Source organism: Canis lupus, chromosome 33 (genome assembly GCF_011100685.1).
Source record: "Canis lupus familiaris isolate Mischka breed German Shepherd chromosome 33, alternate assembly UU_Cfam_GSD_1.0, whole genome shotgun sequence".
NCBI classification, from domain to species: domain Eukaryota; kingdom Metazoa; phylum Chordata; class Mammalia; order Carnivora; family Canidae; genus Canis; species Canis lupus.
Genome location: NC_049254.1, coordinates 2,725,410 through 2,746,309, shown reverse-complemented (window position 1 = coordinate 2,746,309; position 20,900 = coordinate 2,725,410).

The following is a 20,900-nucleotide window of genomic DNA, read 5'->3' as shown; positions in this document are numbered from 1 at the left end:
AGAGAACATCACAGCCAGCACAAAAAATAATTCAAGAGTAAAATTATTTCTACCTAAATGGCAAAGTACAATACACAGATGATGAAATAGCCAGTCAGGCTTTATTCATTTAATTAGCTTAGAATAGTGTGTTTAGAAATAAGCCAATTTATATGGGACAATTCTATGTTCTTGTCATATTTTCTTACACCATTATTTGAAAATTGGAAAAGAACATTTGCAGTGGCTTGAGGACATTGTAGTTATATTTAGACAGAACTGAACATGAGCCCCAGGATTATAGGGAAGATGGACCCGAGCTATCAGAAAGAGTCGGAGAGTGTTAATTTGAGTTTTCCCCGGAGGTGCAGTTTTATATTTTTCAATAGGAAAGGAGAAATATGTATCACCCAACTCGGTACTGTTTGTTTCTCAAAAAGCCCTTAAAATTTTTATTCTTCAAATGGTTTTTATGGCAACTACAATATCATACTTGCAGGATTACACTGTAAGTTTTTCTCAAGTTTCTTCAAAAGCCCAGCTTTAACTGACCTTCCAGCTGGATGCATAAGCCCTTGATGCTATGAGGTTTTTACTCAGGCTGATGTAATAATGGGTGTTTGTTTTTTCCTAGCTGATTCTAAAATTCAGAACACTAAATTCAGACATTACTGAACAAGAACAATATTTATGTTAATAAAATACATATTAACATTATGTGTATGAAATATTTTAACATGTCTTTGCAGTGACAAAGTCACTCAGACCTTACAAAACCTCAGATTAATACAAATACTTTATGTCCCTCTATTTATATTCATCATACGTGTTAAACATTTACTGACTTCAGGATCTAAATAAGGTGTGACAGTGGCAGAAATATGAACAAGGCATATTTTATATACTCAAGGGAGCTCAAGCTTATTAAGTGGATTATAACATGTAATCAAATAGTATTCTAGAAGCTAGAAGAGGTTAACATCAGAATAGAAATTAATATAAATTATGGCATGTGAATTTTGGTAAGATATTTGGTTGGTTTAGTCCTTAATCTTCTCATCTGGAAAACAGAAATAATAATGCCAAAATGGAAGAATTATTTACAGGATTACAAATATAGTAACGCAGTGCTGTTTGAATTCTATTAATATGTCCTCAGGACGCAAGAACTATCCTTCTATTACATGAGAAATCTTTACCAAAGCAGAGGAATTTTATCTGGAATTAGGGGGAAGAAAAAAAAAAAAGACACAGATGAGATGTTCCCAATGGGAACTGAGAGGCCAGAGAAAGCATTACAGGCAATCACAGGGATAAAATAGAGGAAAAGACATAAGAAAATATTTTTCTATTTCAACAAGAGACTGAGGATAAATTCTTGGTGGACAACATTTCTACTGTGTTTTCATAAATGAATATTCAGGGATTTTTGGTACAGCTCACAAATTTCCTAGAAAGGTAGACTCCCAGACCATCTCATTTTTCTCATGTACATTATTTTTCCTTCAGAAGAGAAGGAGAGGTAACCTAAGTGACTTAATATAATTGGGTCAGAAATGCAGGGCCTACATAAGTAAATAGAATAAAACCATCAAAATCCTTAGTAACAACCCACACATGGAAACCATTGTCCATGACTGATGAACTGATGATATGACATGTGGTTCAAAAAAAGGTGAACATAACTGCTTCTTTATAATGCATGGTACATGTATTGGTTTTGAGGGTAGGCGTGAGCCTCAGAATAAGAGAGCAATCCTGTTCTGGGCAAGAAGGGAGTGCATACCTCGTGTTTGCTCCACACCGTGCATGCGGATCAGTTACCCTGGGAATTTTGAGACATACTGGACAGCTCTTATACTAAAACTCCTCCAAAAAAGAAAAAAAAATTAATTGATTAATTGTATCATCATAAAATAATAATATTTGTTACTGATTTGCTTACATGAAAGAAAACAGAAAGTATACGGGAATGAATGTTGGTAGAGCTCTACTGTTTAAGGATTCTAGCAAGCTTTTATTGGCAGATACTTTACTATTAACTGTGCCAAGAGAAACAGTAGGTATTTCTCTCGTTGATCTTTTAGGGTAGGACTAAGTTTCCTCGTCTTTTTATATTTTATCAAAACTGTTGATATTACCATAAAGAATCTAAAAAAATAATATTTTACAATACTGTTTAGCACAATCTTAGGGAATGACATTTAAGTATTCAAGGACAGAACTCAAACATATTTCTGGCTTTCAAGCTACAGATCTTTTTTTTCGCCCTCAGGAATTAATTTTCATTACTGGAATTTTTTTTATTTTTTAAAGGTAACCGTAATACTTTTTGCTGTCAGTTCTTGCAAGGAATTTAGAAATCTTGAAATCCAGCTTAATCGATAAGGCATGCAATGTTGCTGAGGAATGTCAAGTTTTGTTCTATGGGACTTTGGCTTAAGATATTGCCTGATTTCACACTAAAACAGTATGAAAACAAAGAGATGTAAATTTTCAATAGCACTGAAAACTAGGTGTGATGATCAAAGATATGACAGGCTCCAGGAAAAAAAAAATTATTAACCACAGCAGGGAAGAGATCGTGAGGACTATCAGTGGAAGCGGAGAACAATACAGGAGTGACTATAATAACTCTTTGTCACTGTATCTACATATTTACTTCAGGAGCACATTTTCCTAATTGATTAAAGAGAAAGAAACTATCTCTTTCTTCCTAAAGGAACATTATTTTCTGAGGCATATTCCTACTACCAGCATTCCCATTAGGATTTCTCTTTCCATATCTATTTTAAGATTACATTTCACAATAATGTTATACAGATAGCACCATACAATATGACTAGTGTTACATTTTGAGATAGTACAGAGAGAAAATTAGAAAGAGCCACAGAAACAATAAACTAGCGATGCAGTATTGTTTTCTGGATTTATGCTGACTACAGAGAATGTCTAGTTCTCCCAAAATAATCTTCCACACAGCCTAAACTAAGCCATGCAATGAAAGCACTCCTTTTAGTACAATAGAGCCAGTTTAGATGAATAACTGACAAACAAGAGAACTTAGCTAGAGGTTATGACTGCGCTGATGTAAGTAACAAAAATCTAACATTTACTTTGTGGATAGTGAGAGGTGCCAGGATAATTCCAGCATGCAGGACTGAGTAAAATGTCAAAAAAAATTTTTAATTTTTCATTAAATAAATATGGAAATATGAAAAATTCAAAAGTATAAGTTAACTGTTCCTTTTGAAAAGCAGAAGAAAGTCCTATTTTCAAATAACTTTTAAAAACATACTGAATACTTTTAAATAATTTGCTTATGTTACTAATAAAAGCAATAACTTTACATTTTTGAGAAAAAACTGGAAAATAATAAACTCACAGGTCCAAGGTAATCAAAGTCGAGCGCAGGACCCTGGAAAAAAAATCACAATAAAATTGCTTAAAATTGATGATACCAAATAAGTTTTACAAGTAGCCAAGAAAAAAGACATATTTGTCTACAGATAAAGATGATGGCAGATTGCTCACTAGAAACAATTCAAGTGGGAAGACAGTTAAGCAAATTCCATAAAGTACTGAAAGAAAACAAAAGAAATATCTTTCAAATACAAAGGCAAAATTAAGATATTTTTAGAAATGCTAATGATTAAAAGAATGCTAAAGATTGAACGATTCATACGCATTCAGACTTAGAGAAGCTGAAGCAAGTTTATGCAAGGCAGAAAAACAGATCCCCACAAAGGAATGCAGAGTAGCAGAAATGGTAACTGAATGAAGACATATGTGTTTTTCTTATTACTTCAGCCTTTTTAAAAGATAATCGGCTTTTAAAATAATCATTATAATGTAATCTGGCATTTATAATAGGTGTGCAAGTAACATGTATAACATCGATAGAACAAAGGTCAGAGGAGAAAAGTAGGAACATCCCAATATCTCAAATGAAATATTCCATTTCAAAAATAAAATCTTTTGTTATCAGTAACTTCCTGTAAAAACTCAGTCTATTGAATCTCAAACCAGCTGACATGATAGTATTTATCATCTGTCAATTCTATATGATAATTACAATAATATTTCAAATTCTCCAAATTTAAAAACGTTCAGGTATTGACGGCCAAAGAGAAGGGCTACTCTGTGCTATAGCATTATTCCAGTCTGATTTTTGTTTAGTTCATTTCTTTCTGTTTTTTGGTCATTTGGTATTTCTGAATTCTGACCTGTTTCTAAGCATGGTTTATTTTTTAACGGCATTGACTATTTCACAATTACACACCTTGCATATGAAAATGTATAAATATTTTTCACCTTCAGTAAGGGCAAGGATTGAACTGAAACACACGGACCACTGGTCTTCTGATCTTTCCACTTTTAGTAGAGCTAGGAGTTAAAAACTCCCTCTCAAATGTGTAAGTAAATGATGCAAACCCTATCACAAATGGTAGTTGACCTCCCACATTTGGGAGACATTAAAAGAGGTAAGAATTGTGACGGAGGAAAATGCACCTCAGTATAAAGAGATCTGAGTTTCAGCAAGTGATTTTCATATTAGATTGCTAGTCAGGCAAGGTCATATATTTTTTTCTTCTAAAAGAAGCTGAAAATATGGATTTTTTAAAAATGTGAGTCCTCATGAATTTTATATATTGATAATCAATGTAAAAATTGATATCTCGTAGGCCGACACTATAGGCCAAACATGTGTACATGTATTATAATGTATATATAATGTGTCTGATGTGTACAAACATAATAAAACACACAATGTACATATGTATGCACAAACCCTTATACACATGTATGCACACATGCGCACAAGTGGGATATATTGGGATTCTGGGTTTCTAGGTTTTTTTTGGGGGGAGGGCTTGTTTGTTTAAGATGCTTTTGTCTAAGTTGAGCATTAAGCTTTTATGCTTTGGAATATAAATATTTACAAATACATTTTGAAAAAATGGTTTGGGGGATAGTATTGTGACAAAAAGAAGTCTATTTAACAAAACTAATTTAGGAGTTTTTTTCACATCTTCATATTCGTTATTTTTCATGGGTATAAACCTTGATTTGACCTGGTGCTTCAATCTTATTGGTTTGGTTTGGTTTTGTTCTTTAATCTACTTTTTTGAAAGGATCTTTGAAACTCACTTTCTCTTTGTTGCCTGTTACAGGACTTGTACCATAGACTTGCAATGAAGCTTTCTGCCTCACTGAACCACTTTCACAGACTCTGTATTAAAAGGAATGGGTTCTTTCTTCCCTTCTTCCTCTCCCTAACCCTTTCCACGTGAGGACAAAGAAGTCCTTTGAAGAAAGCCTACAGATCTCAACATATCATGAAAGAGGATTGATTGTGCTTTACTTTTTATCCACAAGCCCCATAAAGCATGAAGTTGTTGCTACCAATATCATTATTTTGTACAAATTTGAAATAGATTGGACAGAGTGTGGCTCTAAATATAGAAAGCACCTAGATTGACTGTGCTTTAAAGAAAGGTGAGATCTTAAATTTGGAATTCTCAATAATACACTTTTCATTGCTGTTTTTCTTCTCTTAGTTCCAAATTATCTTTGGGTAGCAAAAAAATATATATAATATGCTCAACAAAATATCCATAAATGCTGTGGTTTGAAATAATGTTAATCATATTTATAGTCACAGATGATAGGAAGGATATTATATAAACATATATGATCATATCATGTATAAGAGTAGTTTACAATTGTCAGGTGGAACCTAACAAACCCTAAATTAACAAGAGAATAAAGGCTAGCAATGGTTTAGTATTTATCATGAAGTAGTGGACTTCTAGTAGGTACCACAGAAAATTACTCTTCTTAATTTTTTTCTTTTATTAAAGTTAATATTTCAGTCATCAAACTAGAAACTGGTGTACTCTTCTCATTAAAGATACGCAAAGAGAAGTGGATCTATTTATACCTTATGATAGAGACAGAAGCAAATTTTTAGCATTCTTGTGATTAGTCTGAGCTTAACTTACATATGGAAGGAAAATTCCTGAAAGTAGATGAAAATGAAAAAAGTGTATTCACTTGGGAAGTTCAGTGACAAGTTAGAAGCAGATATGTACACATTCAGTGGAAAAAGGGGGAAACAAGGACTTTTGCAGGAGAAAAAAAATGAGCCTCCAAATAGTCTATTATGCCTTGAATTTTAAAACCATTAATAGGAAATTAAATCCAAGACAACTAAAAGGACATTTCAATGTCACCCAATAGACATATAGGGAAACCCAAAACATCTGCATAGTATACAACATTAAGTAGGCCACAGGTCAATGACAAGATCGTAAGGGAAATTCAAATATTTGCAAGAGAATGGTACTGAAAGTATAATATATCAAAGTTTGTGGAATCCAATAAACTGATAAAGGGAAAGAAATAAAAAGGATAATATGGAGGAAAGAAGGGTAAAAGAAGAAAAGGAGAGAGGGAGGGAGGAAATGGAGAGACACAGTTTCGGCTTGGGGCCTCTAGCTCTAAGGCTGGGACAAGCTGTGGACATTCACTGGATGTGCTTCAGATGTGTCAGTGCCAGAAACCACCCATTTTCATAAAACAATTAAAAGACAAACAAAATGGAGAAGTATGGGTAGACACTTGAACAAATCGTGCTGGGCCAACCTGGTGGCCATGTCTAAAAGTAACTAGTTACATGTTTACTCACACTGTATATCAAGAACAACTATAAATTAATCAGAAATTTCAGAGTTTAAAACGTATGCAGCCATCGGAGTTTAAAACTTATGAAGCCATTGACAAAATCTGATGACTTTGAAATAGAAAACCCATTTTTAAATCAAAAGGCATGTGGTATGTTTGCAATTGTCATATTTATTATTAATCTGAATGTACACAGGAGGTTTCTGGAGCAGAGACAGCTTAATTATTATTATTTACATAATAGTGGCTGCACCGACTCCCTTTTGCCCTAGTTTTTGCCCCACAGCAATGTGATGAAAACCAGACGTCACCAGTATGTAATGGGGTCTGCGCTGCAGGTGGGAACATCAATGAACCGAACCTGGGTGCTTCTACACACACTGTCCTTCTCCCCTCCTTGAAGGGGAGAGAAAACTGCTTGTTTCATGGAAATTTTTGATTTATATCGTCTTTTGTAGTGTAAATAAATCTCTCCTGGGGAAAGATAAGAACATCGTCTTCTCCTTTGCAGCCCAGGGATATCTTCCTGTCCCAGTTCTCAACACTGTTTGAAAAGTAAACGTACACTTCCAGAGTTGAGTGAACCTCTCCCAGGTTCTCATTGCTGTAAATTAACTTCTCAGATTTGCTCTTTTAGACTAGGTCCCAAGCTTCAGCAAGAATTTTCTCAGAAAGCCCAAACTGTACAAAGACATAAAATATATTCTCTACAACTGCATGTCATGAAATTTGACAGCAGTGAGTACCCAAAAAAACAAAACTCTTCCTTCACAAGAACAAGCAAGTAATATAAAATTATAATTTTCAATGTTTTTTATTATTGTTTTAAAGTACACTAAACTTAAGCTAAATTTTAAGAGGAATTGATCATAGAATTTCTTATATAGGATGCAATGAATGATACAATGGTCAATGCTTTGATTCATTTTAAAACAGCAAACATAGGGAATCTGGGTGGCTCAGCGGTTGAGCGTCTGCCTTCAGCTCAGGTCGTGACCCTGGGGTCCTGGGATCGAGTCCCTCATCAGGCTTCCCGCAAGGAGCCTGTTTCTCCCTCTGCCTATGTCTCTGCCTCTCTCTCTGGGTCTCATGAATAAATAAATAACATCTTTAAAATAAATAAAATTAGCCAACATAACTCAAGATAGAGAAGATATTTTATATCTTTGTTTATTCCTGAACTGCATGATATTTGTGGGGTTTTTTACGTTTATAAATACATGTACACATATTATTTTCAATTAGAACGGGAATGTTTTGATTTCTCATTCTTGAGTTAGAAGGGAGGCAATAAATAATTTTTGAAAACTGCTCATTATTTTGACTTTTGAAACCATAATCATATTTAACTACTGAAAAAAATATTTTAAAAAATCTACCATGATAGCTCAGTTATTTTCAAAACTTGAGTTACAGGAAAAAAATAAAATATGTTCAAAGTTAATATCTGATTCAGAGCTGACTATTTTAGTCAACATGTCATCCCTACAGTGGATAGACCAAAGGGAAGGCTCGGAAGGAGGGTTTCTAAACCTGAGTTGCGCAAATGTCAACGCCAAGAAGTACCAGCCAACAGAATCTGTTGTCTGAAACTTTCTGGAAGACTCAGATATCAGCTTTACATCATATTGGCGAGTATTATGCCCAGGACAACCTTTTCCTTCACTGGTGCCATGGTATAGTATTTTAGCAGGTTACAGTGCTACTCTTAACTAATTTTAGATTCTATTAATAAGGATGAAAGTTGGTAGATTATCAGTTCATGACTACCGTAATGATTCTACAAGATCCTTCACCCCACTGTTCTCAAGTTATACTTAAAATATAACCCAACAAATAAAGTAATAAAAGAAGAAAATAGAATTGTACTCTTATTCATTAAAAAACTAATAACTGGAACTATTTATAAAAAAGAGAACCCATGTCATAAATGAAAATGTACAAATTTTATATATCTTCATTTCTCACGACAATGAAAATGGCAACACATTTGAAAATGTAAATAAATGAGAACAATATTTCAATAGAAGGCCATTACACAAATTACTGTTATTAAAAGAACAAAAGGACCTGGGGTTGGAACCACAGAGTCTTCATCCTCAAATCTCCTTTTTAATGGACTCATTAGCTCTACCAAGAAAAATTTTTGAGGTTCCCAGTGCATAGGGCTGATATTTGATATCAAAGTTTAACTGTTTATAACTCAAGAAAATAGGGTCTGATACTGGAAAGAGTAGCTTCTGTATTCGATTAGTTTGTGCTGACCATAGTACAATTTAAAGTAGTAGGCCTTATAGCATTTTCTGTCTCAGCATACCTTACAAGTTAGAAACTTTTGTAGTTATCTCCCCAACAGAGTGGAATTAATTCAGAGCAAACTACTCAAAGCTGTTAAAGACCACACAATCAGGTCATTTTATGTTTTTAGCAAACAACGATAGCATGCCTTTAAATTTCAGTTACATTTGTTTTGATAAATGTGTGTCTAATAAAAGAAATCTTAACTCTTTTGGAAGGTTACTAGTTTTTATTTTCTTTGGCAAAATTTTAGTTTTGTAACTGCTGCTACACTCCACAAGCAGTGAATGCTTTACCTTGCATAATCCAAAGGTCTCTATATAAATATGGTATGACTGAATTTTCTGGGCACTAACATTTTGATACAAAAGAATTAAAATTGAGGAGGTTTCAGGTTTCATTTTAAAGTTGACCCACCAAGTTATAAAGAACAGGAATTTTGTCATTCCTTGTAACTAATCTTTTCATTATTGCTGTAAAGTCCTCTAATTTGAATGTAATTGTTCAGTAACACCGTTAATGAATAATTTCATAAAAAGTTAAATTAAAACTAATAGATGAATGGGTATTATACCCACTAGGAATTTATTAAGAAGTACTTGGCTATAGTTTGTGTCATGTATAACGTTTATCATGCTACTGCCGATAGAATGGAAAACAGTCATCATTCAAAGATGTCTTCACATATGCAGTTTGGTTATTTATTTCTTTATTTTTATTTTTTAAACTTTTTTGGTTATTTATTTTAAAGGGATAATCCCCAAAACAGCATTACTTTGAGAAGTTGAATATACCATAAAAATTAGAAAATAACTAGAATGTAATAGGGAATTATTACATTTCAACATGATTTTCCTGGCCATAATGACTAACACAACTGAATTTTTTGGCTAGTTTATTTTCCTTTTCTTGACTACACTAAAAACAAACAAAACACAAAACAAAAAACCCTCATTTTTCAAAGATGTGACAATAAAGTACAGGCATCCACTTTCAAATGAAAGTCTACTTCAGGCATGTGGATTAAACACATTCATTTTTCCCCTCTCTTATTATATATTTTTTAATAGAATTATAGTAGAGGGTAAAAAATAAATAAAAGGCCAACTTACAACAATATAAACATTTTCTAGATGATAGAAATCCAACTGAAGGAGTGGTGGGTGATAAATCAGAAGAAAGTGTGAAATCAGCAATTCAGTCATTGTGACCTGCAGAACCCTGAATATATTCTTAAGTTGCACCAGCCACATTTGAACTGCCCTACTACAAATGTCTAGTGTCTATCAAATGAGTTAGCACTGTTCCATATTACCACAAATAAAATTAGATATTAAAGATTTTAGTGTGAGTTTAAGAGGGAGCAGAGGTGAGTATGCAATTTTTTTACAAAAAAAGTAACAATCTATAGCATTTGAATTCTCATCAACAAAATTCTATGATAGAATAAAAAGATCTCATTTTTGAGGACAAAAATTAATTTTAATGTAAAATTTTATATCGAGCTAAGATAGTACTCAGAAGTGAAAAATAAAATCATTTCAGGGATGAGGAAATTTCAAGTATTCAGAAATACTATTTCTGCTACACACTTTGTTACAAATTATTTAAAGATTTATTTTGTCAAAATAATTGAAGAGCAAATACAAATAATATCAAGGAAAGGGTAGATCTAACCAGTGACAACAATGTTGGAAAATTCCAGGATCATAGATCAGCAGACCTATACAACAATTAATCCACCAAATTAGAGCAAGATGACAGATGCTTCAGCCAGAAGTTGGAGGAAATTATTTGGGGCAAAAATGAATTCAAACATTCACAAAATATGGTAGTGTCTGTGAAGAAAATGAAAATACTACAATAGCAGTTCAGAATCAAAAAAGAACTTATCAGAACTGAACTCTAGGATTATCATTCAATGATGGGGAAAAATATGTTTGTGAACAGAATGTAAACTTATCTACCTTGAGGATATGAAAATAACTGCAAACAAAAGAGGTGAGATATTAAAAGTGAAAGGGAAAGAAAAAGACGAATGGAAATTTTCATAATCATTTTTAAGAATATAAAATAAAGTGATATTATTTATGAATGATAAAAATTGAGTATATTATATAATTTTGCTTGAAGGCTGAGGTGACCAGTAGAAGATCTAAGGATAGTGATACAAATATATCAAAGGCCAATATACTTTATTTAATCTACCTGTTCAATGTTAATCTCATCTAAAACCACTCACAGATTCATCTAGAATGTTTGACCAAATACTTAGGCACTCTGTGACCCAGCTAAGTTGACACATAATATTAATTATCACAGTCCTATTTTGATGAATTCTGAAACTAAACATTTGTTGACACCTTTACAAACCTCTGTGAATGAGAAAGACATAATTAGCACCCTCAAAGGAGATAGACACATGAAAAAGAACTATCTAAAAAAAAAAAAAACTATCTATCTATATACCCACCTACCTACTAATCTATAATTATGTTAAGTATTATACTAGAAGAATATGAAATGGGAATGCAGAGAAGGGGAATTTGTGTTGTGGGATACTGAGAAAGTCTTCATCAAATGTACATTTGATCTGAGCATTATTCTACTGAATCATTCAAAATGGATTCTAGTATCAGTTAATGAAGTTAAAAGTGATTTAGTTCAAACTTTAGCAATAAAGAAAATCCCTAAATATTTTTTTAGAATCATAATTTCATCTCAACAAATTTAAAGTATTGAAAAAATATATTATAAAGTAGTGACAAAAGTGGGAACGAAATAGAAGATAATAAAAATAACTTGGCATTAACACATTGTACAGCACAGATTTAAATCTAGTATTATGGACTAAATCAGAAGTTCATCACAAGATTTATGTATGTGAATGATACTTTCTCAACTCATAACGACTTATCGGATGAAACATATCTTTGAGACAATCTTTCTGTAACTGTCACTAATATGGCTGATGATTTCAGAAAGATCTTGAATCACTTTGCTTTCATCACAAAACTAATACATAGGAAACATCCACAAAACATTAATAGCATAGTACAGTATGTGTTTATATCTCAGAAATCTCCGTATCAGTTCAAAATTGGCTGATCTCAACCAGGCTTATTCTGGGTCAGTGAGTCAGCCTACTCTATTCTAAGACATCTCTAGTTTATGTGTCTCTCATCCTTCTTCTGACACTAGTAGGTAACCTGAGTATCTCCTTTTCATTGTGATAGTATAAGAACGTGAGAGATAAAACTCAGTAACACAAACCCTTAACACTCTCCTTACATCAGATCTGCTAATATCCAGTTGGCCAACATATGGCTGAGCCCAGGGGCAGGGAACTATGTACACCCATAAAAGAGATGCAGAGCAAATCTATAAGGCGAAAGTTAAGGATAGATAGAGGGTAGATAGGAGTTAGCGGAGACCCAGCTTGGGTCCAAAGCTGAACTCCACTATAGTATCTAAGTATCTAAGGAGAGGGTTTCATTTTGAAAGAGTAATTGTGAGATAAAGGGATTCACAAACAATTCAAACATGTATTACGCTTATGAAAAAGTGCAAAGTTTTGTAAACAAGTTATGGTAGTTGGGGGTACTACTGTCATTGTGGCTGTAATCCTGAAAATTAGTAATGGATATGCTTCTTGTGTATTAAGAGTAAAAGAAATGTGGTGATGCAAGAAAGGTAGAAAAAAGGAAATGAGTAAAATCGATAGCTCAAGTAACAGTTAACGTGTAACGAGGAAAATCTGAGTATAGTATATTTATACTATAGTATATTTATACTATAGAGAAAATAAATGAGATTATTTCATTTCAAAAATACATGAGTTTCATGTCATAATACATACTTAGGATAATGGAATTCAATTATTTGTTGAAATAAAAATGAGCTCAATTTGGCTAACTTTATACTTAGAACAATTGACCAAAACATGTTTCTCAAATGTTCACATTTTAGACATGATAAACACTGATTACCAGGAGAAAACTTCTAAGAAATTACTTTTGCCACCATTTAATTGAAGTCATTAAATGAGTTCTACTTGGGTGTTTATAGATGTATTGAATAATTTCTCTTTTTTTTTTTGGACTATTTATTTAATGAATTCAGATGTGTTGCTACTCATTCACAATCTCCTAAAAAATAAAAGTGTGAGTATTCACTTTTTACCAACTTAAAAACTTTATGGAAGTCAACCAGTACACCTATTTTAGGGTTAGACACTTATTGTTGATTATAACAACTCATGAAACGTAACCTTAAGTACAAATTATATTCCAAAAATTTCTCAACTTTCCAAGAATTTCCTTTATTTATAATAAATGGACCATGTATGTGCCATAAGAGAAAGCTCTACATACATCTTTCAGCATACTTTTAGCTAAATTAGCTGCACTATTCTTAATTATTCGAAACTACATTGAATGGGGGCACCTGGGTGGCTCAGTTGTTAAGTGTCTGCCTTGGGCTCAGGTCATGATCCCGGGGTCCTGGGATCTAACCCCAGATAGGGCTCCCTGCTCAGTGGGGAGCCTGCTTCTCCCTCTGCCCCTCCTCTCCTTTCGTGTGCTTACTCTTGCTCTGTTCTCTCTCTCAAATAAATAAATAATATCTTAAAAAAGAAACTATACTGAACAAATTAGGAATCTAAAAACCTATAGGAATAGAGTTCCTGAATTTTCCTAAATTTGATTAATGAAGCAAAACAATTAATTACTATTAAGGGAATGCAGTTTTCAGCCCATTGGACAGAGGTTGTTGAAACATAGGAATCAAAAAAGCTTCATAAATTCAAGTTCACACAGGTTTTTCCTAAGTGCGTGTGTGTGTGTGTGTGCGTGTGTATTGACAAGTAAGTATCACAAAGAGATGGTGCTTATATAAATCTATGTAGCTATACCTATTAAATGATGGAAATTTGTTTATGAACAAATATTTACAAAAATGTTTAGTCTTTTGTGTGAGAAACTTTTTCTCCTGAGGACGGTTAAAATGAAACTTGAGAATTAAAAGAGAAAATGTATCATGAAAGCTAGCCTTGCAAATGGACCAAAATTGCTATTTAATAAGAACAGATATGTCTTAAGAGCTTAGTAAGCTTCCTTCTAAATCCAGAAGGAAGAAGAAAAAAAATTCACAGAAATTTAGAAGCAAATGGAGGTTAGCAAAAATGTAGTTGAATTTTCTTGCAAGAAAATGAATTCCAATCAGGCTATACCAATAGGGTCACAAATTAGAACTGTGCCAGGATCAGACCCTATGCTCCCGGCTTCATGCTCTTTTCACAACTCCATATAACCTCAAGAAGAGGGGATCCTAGTAGTGCATTATGTTGTTGCTCACTCTTTAGGCTTTAAATCTGGAGCAATCGGTGGGGTAGAGGGCAGGGAATGATGACATGGTGGACCTAGACAAGCCTGACTAAATATATGTAACTTTTTTCTTCTGTGAGCCACTTCCAGAGCAATTATTTTTATGGAGAATTTCTGATACAGGAAGTATTGCTTGAATGTCAGAATGTGGCAGGCACCCAGGGTTGTCACTCCCCACAAATAGCAGAGCTGTCAACACATCTTGATTTCCTCTATAATTAGAGAGATTTAGTCTATTAACCACTCGAATGCCCAATGGACACATGATATATTCACAAGGCAGCACCTGTAGCAGTAAATGAATTTTGAAAAATTACTTTTTAAAAAAAAAGCAAACTATGTTCAATAGGCACAATTTCTTTTAAAAGCACCTTTTAGGGAGTGCCTACTGATACCAGAACAAATTGCGAATCGATTTAAGTAAACCAAACATCAGTCCATTTTGGGGAAAACAAGGCACCTGATGGAACTAATTACATATTTTCTGACTCACTGTTATAAATGCACACACTCTTTATTCATTCTACAAGATTTTCCCCATAATTTAAAAGAAAAATCATTGTTGAATTTTTCCTACTGCAAAAGTAATGTACATTTATTTCAAAATATACCCAAAATACAAATAATTATAAAAGTAAAAGTCACCTGTGATTTTATACTCACATTAATATTTCAATATAAATGCTTCCAAGATTTTTCTCACATGTACATGAATATATATATTGTTTTATAATCTAAAATTTTTACCATAGTCTTATTACCTTTCTGTCATTAATTTTCCAAAAACAAGTTTGATGTCTTCATATTATAAATGAATAAAAATGATTTAAACAATCCTCTGTCTTTGTACATATATGTAACCAATTTCTTTTGAAATAAAAAAACATGGCTGATGTAAAAATATATATATTTGATAATTATAACACTTCTGATACTTAAAAATCAGTGTATGGGGATCCCTGGGTGGCTCAGCAGTTTAGTGCCTGCCTTTGGCCCACGGTGTGATTCTGGAGTCCCGGGATCGAGTCTCACGTCAGGCTCCCTGCATGGAGCCTGCTTCTCCCTCTGCCTGTGTCTCTGCCTCTCTCTCTCTGTGTTTCTCATGAATAAATAAATAAAATCGTTAAAAAAATAAAAAGTGTAACGTCAACTGATTTAAATAGGAATATTTCAATGGCAAGCCTTGAATAAATAACTTTATATTAACAGGATATTGGTTGAAAGGTTTTCAGTTTTGAAACCAAAGGATTTTATGCTCTTAAGTTTTCCAGATATTTTTCATGAAAGAGAGTTTAGGACTTTTGTAAAAATTATAGCTAATAGTGCATGATTGACAACAACAGAAGAAGAAAGATAATTAAAATACTCTCACAAGAAAGATTTAGATTTCTTATGTTTTAAAACAGTTCTGTTCTTTATATGATGTTAATATATATATATATATATATATATATAATTTTTATGTAACAGGCACTTTAATAAAGGAATTTCATTTAATGCTTAAGTTAACCTAATGAGATAAGTATTACCACATCATCACTACTACTATGCAGATCCAGAAGCCATAGTTATGTTGTTTTGCAATTAAATGAATTCCTTGCTGGAATGCAGCTAGTAAAAGAAAACATGTATATTCAAATCGTTAAATCTGCATTTCTATAATTATCATTTCCATGTGGAAAGGATCTTAAGGCAATTTTACCTCCCCTCCTTCCCCTACCTTTCATGACACAGATGAGAGCTATTAAGGCTTGTTATATGGTCTCTCACAATGTGATCTATCTTAGAGAATGTTCCATGTACACTTGGAAAAGATGTGTATTCTTCTGTCGTTGGATAGAATAGTCTGTAAATGACAATTAGGTTGGGGCACCTGGGTGGCTCCCTCAGTTAAGCACCCCACTCTTGATTTCTGCTTAGGTCATGATCTCAGGTGCTGATATAGAGCTCTGTCCTGGGTATTCAGTCTGCTCAAGATTTTTCTCTCCCTCTCCTTCTATCCCTCCCCCCACTCAACTTGTGAGCATGCTTTCCCTCTGTATCTCTCTCAAAAAACAAATGAGAATTAGGTCAAGTTGCTTAATAGTTAATTAAAGTCTTCTATCTTACCGTTTTTTTTCTTTTTTTTTAATCTACCTCTTGTACCAGCTACTGAGAGAGGAGTGTTAGTCTCATCACAGGAAAAATATTGTCACTGTAGTGATGGATGTTAACTAACTAAACTTGTAATCATTTATATATATAGATAGATATTATATATACATATTATCTATATGTATATTATATGTATATCTATATACATATTTTCTATAGTATATATAAATATATATAATATAGACATTATATGTATATCTATATGCATATCCATATACACAATGTATATAATATATATACACGTTATTATATTGTTTATTTTATCTTTTTATATTGTTCATTTTAAACTAATATAATGTTATATGTCAATTATATCTCAATAAAACTGAAAAAAAACACAGACAAAAAATAATAAATTGGTATCTGAAAATCCAAATGTTAGGTATAAGCTTCACAAAAATCCTAGCAGATAAATGAGATAAATCATAATGAGATAAATTACTTTGCTATAAATAAAACAAAACAAAAAATTGCTAAATATACATGAAATCCCTTACAGTGGAGATTTGTTTCCAAGAGATAAGATCATTTACTGGTTGAATATATATTGCTGATTAACTTCCCCAAATGATATTCCAATTAAACAGAGTATGTCTATTTTCTCCACATTTCACTAGAAAGAAAGAAATAAAAAGAAAGAGAGAGAGAGAGAGAAAGAAAGAAACTGGCCTAATAGGAGAAAAATTGTATTGGGGTGAGCTATATTTCCCAATCGTGAGATAATATAACAAGAATCTATAAAATGACAGGATACATCACTTAATTTTGTATTTGAAAAATTTCCAAGGTATATTTTTAACTGATAAAAGCAAGGTACCAAACCATCTGTGTAAGACAAATATTTTGCTGTAAATAATGTATGCATTGATCAAATGATATGTAAATTATTTTGAAGAACATTAGCAGGAATTAATAGTATTTTCATCTGGAAAATGTGACTGGGTTGTGAAGACAGGAAAAATCTTAGCCTTTTTATACTCTTCTGTATCAGTTTTATAGTTTTTAATCATATGTGTTCTGTTTTACAATTGTTATCAATGATAATAATAGGAGACATATTTTGTCTGTATTAAAAAGTAAAATATACTTGATACTTATCACTAAGATGGACATGCATTCACTAACAACAAAAAATAACTAACCATATTGTTTTCTTCAGAGAGTAGTTAAATGAGTAGATCAGAAATATGTAGTGGACACACTGCATAAATACTTCAGTAAAGTTTTTGAAAAATTATTAGTGATAATCTTGTAAATGAAATAAATAAATATGGACTAATATATTGTAGAAACATAACTAATCAAACATTTTGAGGTGGATGATTAATGGATCAGTGTTAACTTATATAGAAATTTCCATGGGATGCCTGGGTGGTTCAACTGTTGAGTATCTGCCTTTGGCTCAGGGCGTGACCTCAGGGTCCTGGGATAGAGTCCCACGTTGGGCTCCCTGCATGGAGCCTGCTTTTCTCTCTGCCTGTGTCTCTGCCTCTCTCTCTCTCTCTCTGTGTCTCTCATGAATAAAAAAATAAAATCTTAAAAAAAAGGAAATTTCCAGAAAATGATACAAGATTTTGATGTTCTATATTTTCTATTGATTCATTTTATTAATAAGTTAGCAAATTTCAATTTAAAGCTTTCTTCTTGAAAGCAAGAATATACCAAGTGTCTCCATCATCACTAAGTCTATTTGACATTTCAATGGTAGTCCTACTAAATGATTTAAGGCAAAGAAATAAAGGTGAATCAGGAAAGAAAATAAACAACTGTCATTATCTACAGTTGATATTATCCTGTATGTATCATGTAGAAAGTCCAAAGTAGTTTACAAACTGGTAGAATTAATAACCAAATTTGGCAATAGGGCTAGAGTCAAGATTAGTATAAAAATTAATTATATATATTTTATATGGCAATCAATTGAGAATTGGCAATTTATGTTGAGCTCAGTTGGGACATATCCTGGTTTTGACTGGGCTTTCTCATGTGTTGACTATTATCTGTGGGTGAGTTAGGTGGCTTTGGTCATTTTGTTTGGAGTCTTTCACATCTCTGGAGCCTTGGCTGGGACAACTGGACTAGCTTTACCTTGGTTCCTATGATTTTTCATCCTCCAGAAGGGTGACTGTGACTTATTCACATAGCAGGTAGCTTCTAAGTGACTCAGTGGTAGATCACAAGGCCTCAAGGCCTATGTTCAGGTTTGACATACTCTTATTTTTGCCACATTTGGTGGGCCAATCAAATCATAAAGAAAGCCCAGGTTGAAGGAAAGGGAATATAGACTTAATATTCTGATGAAAGGACCTGCAAAGTCACATTGCCAAGACTCTAGATCCAGCACAAGATATTTAGCAACAAATAGAGTTATCAGAGGACATTCTTTGAACAAAAGAATAGACTCACAAATGGAAATGATTTCTGCTTGGATCAACCAGGCCATTTCCACGTGTAACATCACCATCTTTTGTAACTGAAAGCAGTTGTCAGATGTCCTAAAGAACAAAAAGATAGGGACCATTTGAGAACTTTTACCTTTGTAGGTGAGAAATTCATTGCTTCTAGTTTTCTTTAACCACAAACCATCCCAAATGCACAGCAAGTATGCCTGTCAATGCAGACAAGTTTTCAGAAAAGCAAGGAGGACAATAATCGCAGCCAGAAGGCACAGAGAATATTTCTCCCTTCTCACTATTAGTGAGAGTTGTGGGAATGGTTTTCCTAAAAAATCAAAAACAACAACAACAACAGATTTGCTGACAGGGCACCCATAAGAGAGAAAAAAAAATAAAAGATCAGAAATAGGCTTTAGTTTGTCACTAAGAAAACATGAGATTTTGTCAGAAGCAATAATTAGAAAACAATCAGAAGGTGGTTTTCATCCGTGTGTTTTGAAGGCTGTCAGTCAGAATTTAATATGAGATGAACACAGCCAACAGAAAGAACCATTTACTCTGCCATAAAGAGGGAATGTATTTTGGACCTTATGAGATGTGTTCTACAGTACATAGAAATAGCTCCTGAGAGAGGATTCTAGAACAAAGAGGAGGAGGCCCTTACCATCACCATAGCCGACCACTAAATGTAAGAAGTTGGGCAAGTTCATTGCCTTCTTCTTTAAAGGGAGTTTCAATAGGCAATTGAATATTGTTTGTTTTCATTCATTTACATGAATATTCCTAAAGCACTCCTTTCTTAAGAGGGCATCAGGTTTTAAAAAATGTATTTTAATCAAAGACAACAAATCCCAAAGCTCTGAAAATGGTTTATTTGAGAATGAAGATGCCTTTGTAGCTCTTTGTGCCCAAGGATTTAGGGGTAAACCTAAACTAAATATAATGGGGGACTAGCCCTCATGCCTTTCTCACTATCCAATCATGCCCAGGAAGATAAACATTCATGAAATTGTAGTTGACCTGGTGATTTGGGGAAAAACTCTCAGAGGACAGTCATTGTTCTCCTGTGGAGCATTCAGGATAAACACAACATTGTGGGCAGCCGGGTGGTTGAGTGTCTCCAGCCCAGGGCATGATCCTGGGGATCTGGGATCAAGTCCCACGTCGGGCTTCCTGCATGGAGCCTGCTTCCCCCTCTGCCTGTGTCTCTGTCCCTCTGTGTGCGTGTGTCTCTCATGAATAAATGAATAAAATCTTAAAAAAAAATACAACTATTGTAACTCTTTAAAAGATGGTGGTCCTCGCTGACTTAAAATGAAATAAAATTATGGGACTCCCTCTTAATGCAAATACTGAGGAGGAGAAGGCTGGTATAAGTTCACTAATATACTGAATAAAAGACAGAATATACAGGAAACACATACAATGTTCTAAGAATTTGAGAAATTAAAAAGAAACTTTCAGGGTAGTCTTAGAGAATTCTAATGTAAGATATTGAAGAAGCTCATGTGAGAAAAGAACATACTAATAGATCACAAAGATTGATTGATATCGAAAATAAGATAGATATAATATTACTACTTAGTGGGCATCGATTGCATAAACGATAAGTGAGTTATATAAGTGAGTTAGTTTCAATGGGAAAAAGAACTGATTTATCACAATTACTGTCAGGTACATATCTGTATTTCTTTAACAAGATATGTGATTTTTCATGACACTTATATGGAAAGCTTACTAGGAAAATTTAGGAAGTGCTTCAGTAGAACTTAGCATTATCTTAACTGGATGGATATATTGAATAATGAACTTATTTGATGTTGAGAACAAGAATGGATGATAGAGTGGAAAGCATCTCTTGTGGTTAAAAGGTTTAATTCTACTAATAAAAGAAGAAGTAATTCTGTACATGTATGTCAACCTGCGCTAAAATATCTGAAAAAAATTAATAAACTACAGGATGTACTAAAATCTGGGCAAACTGTTAGGGAGCCAAAGTCTC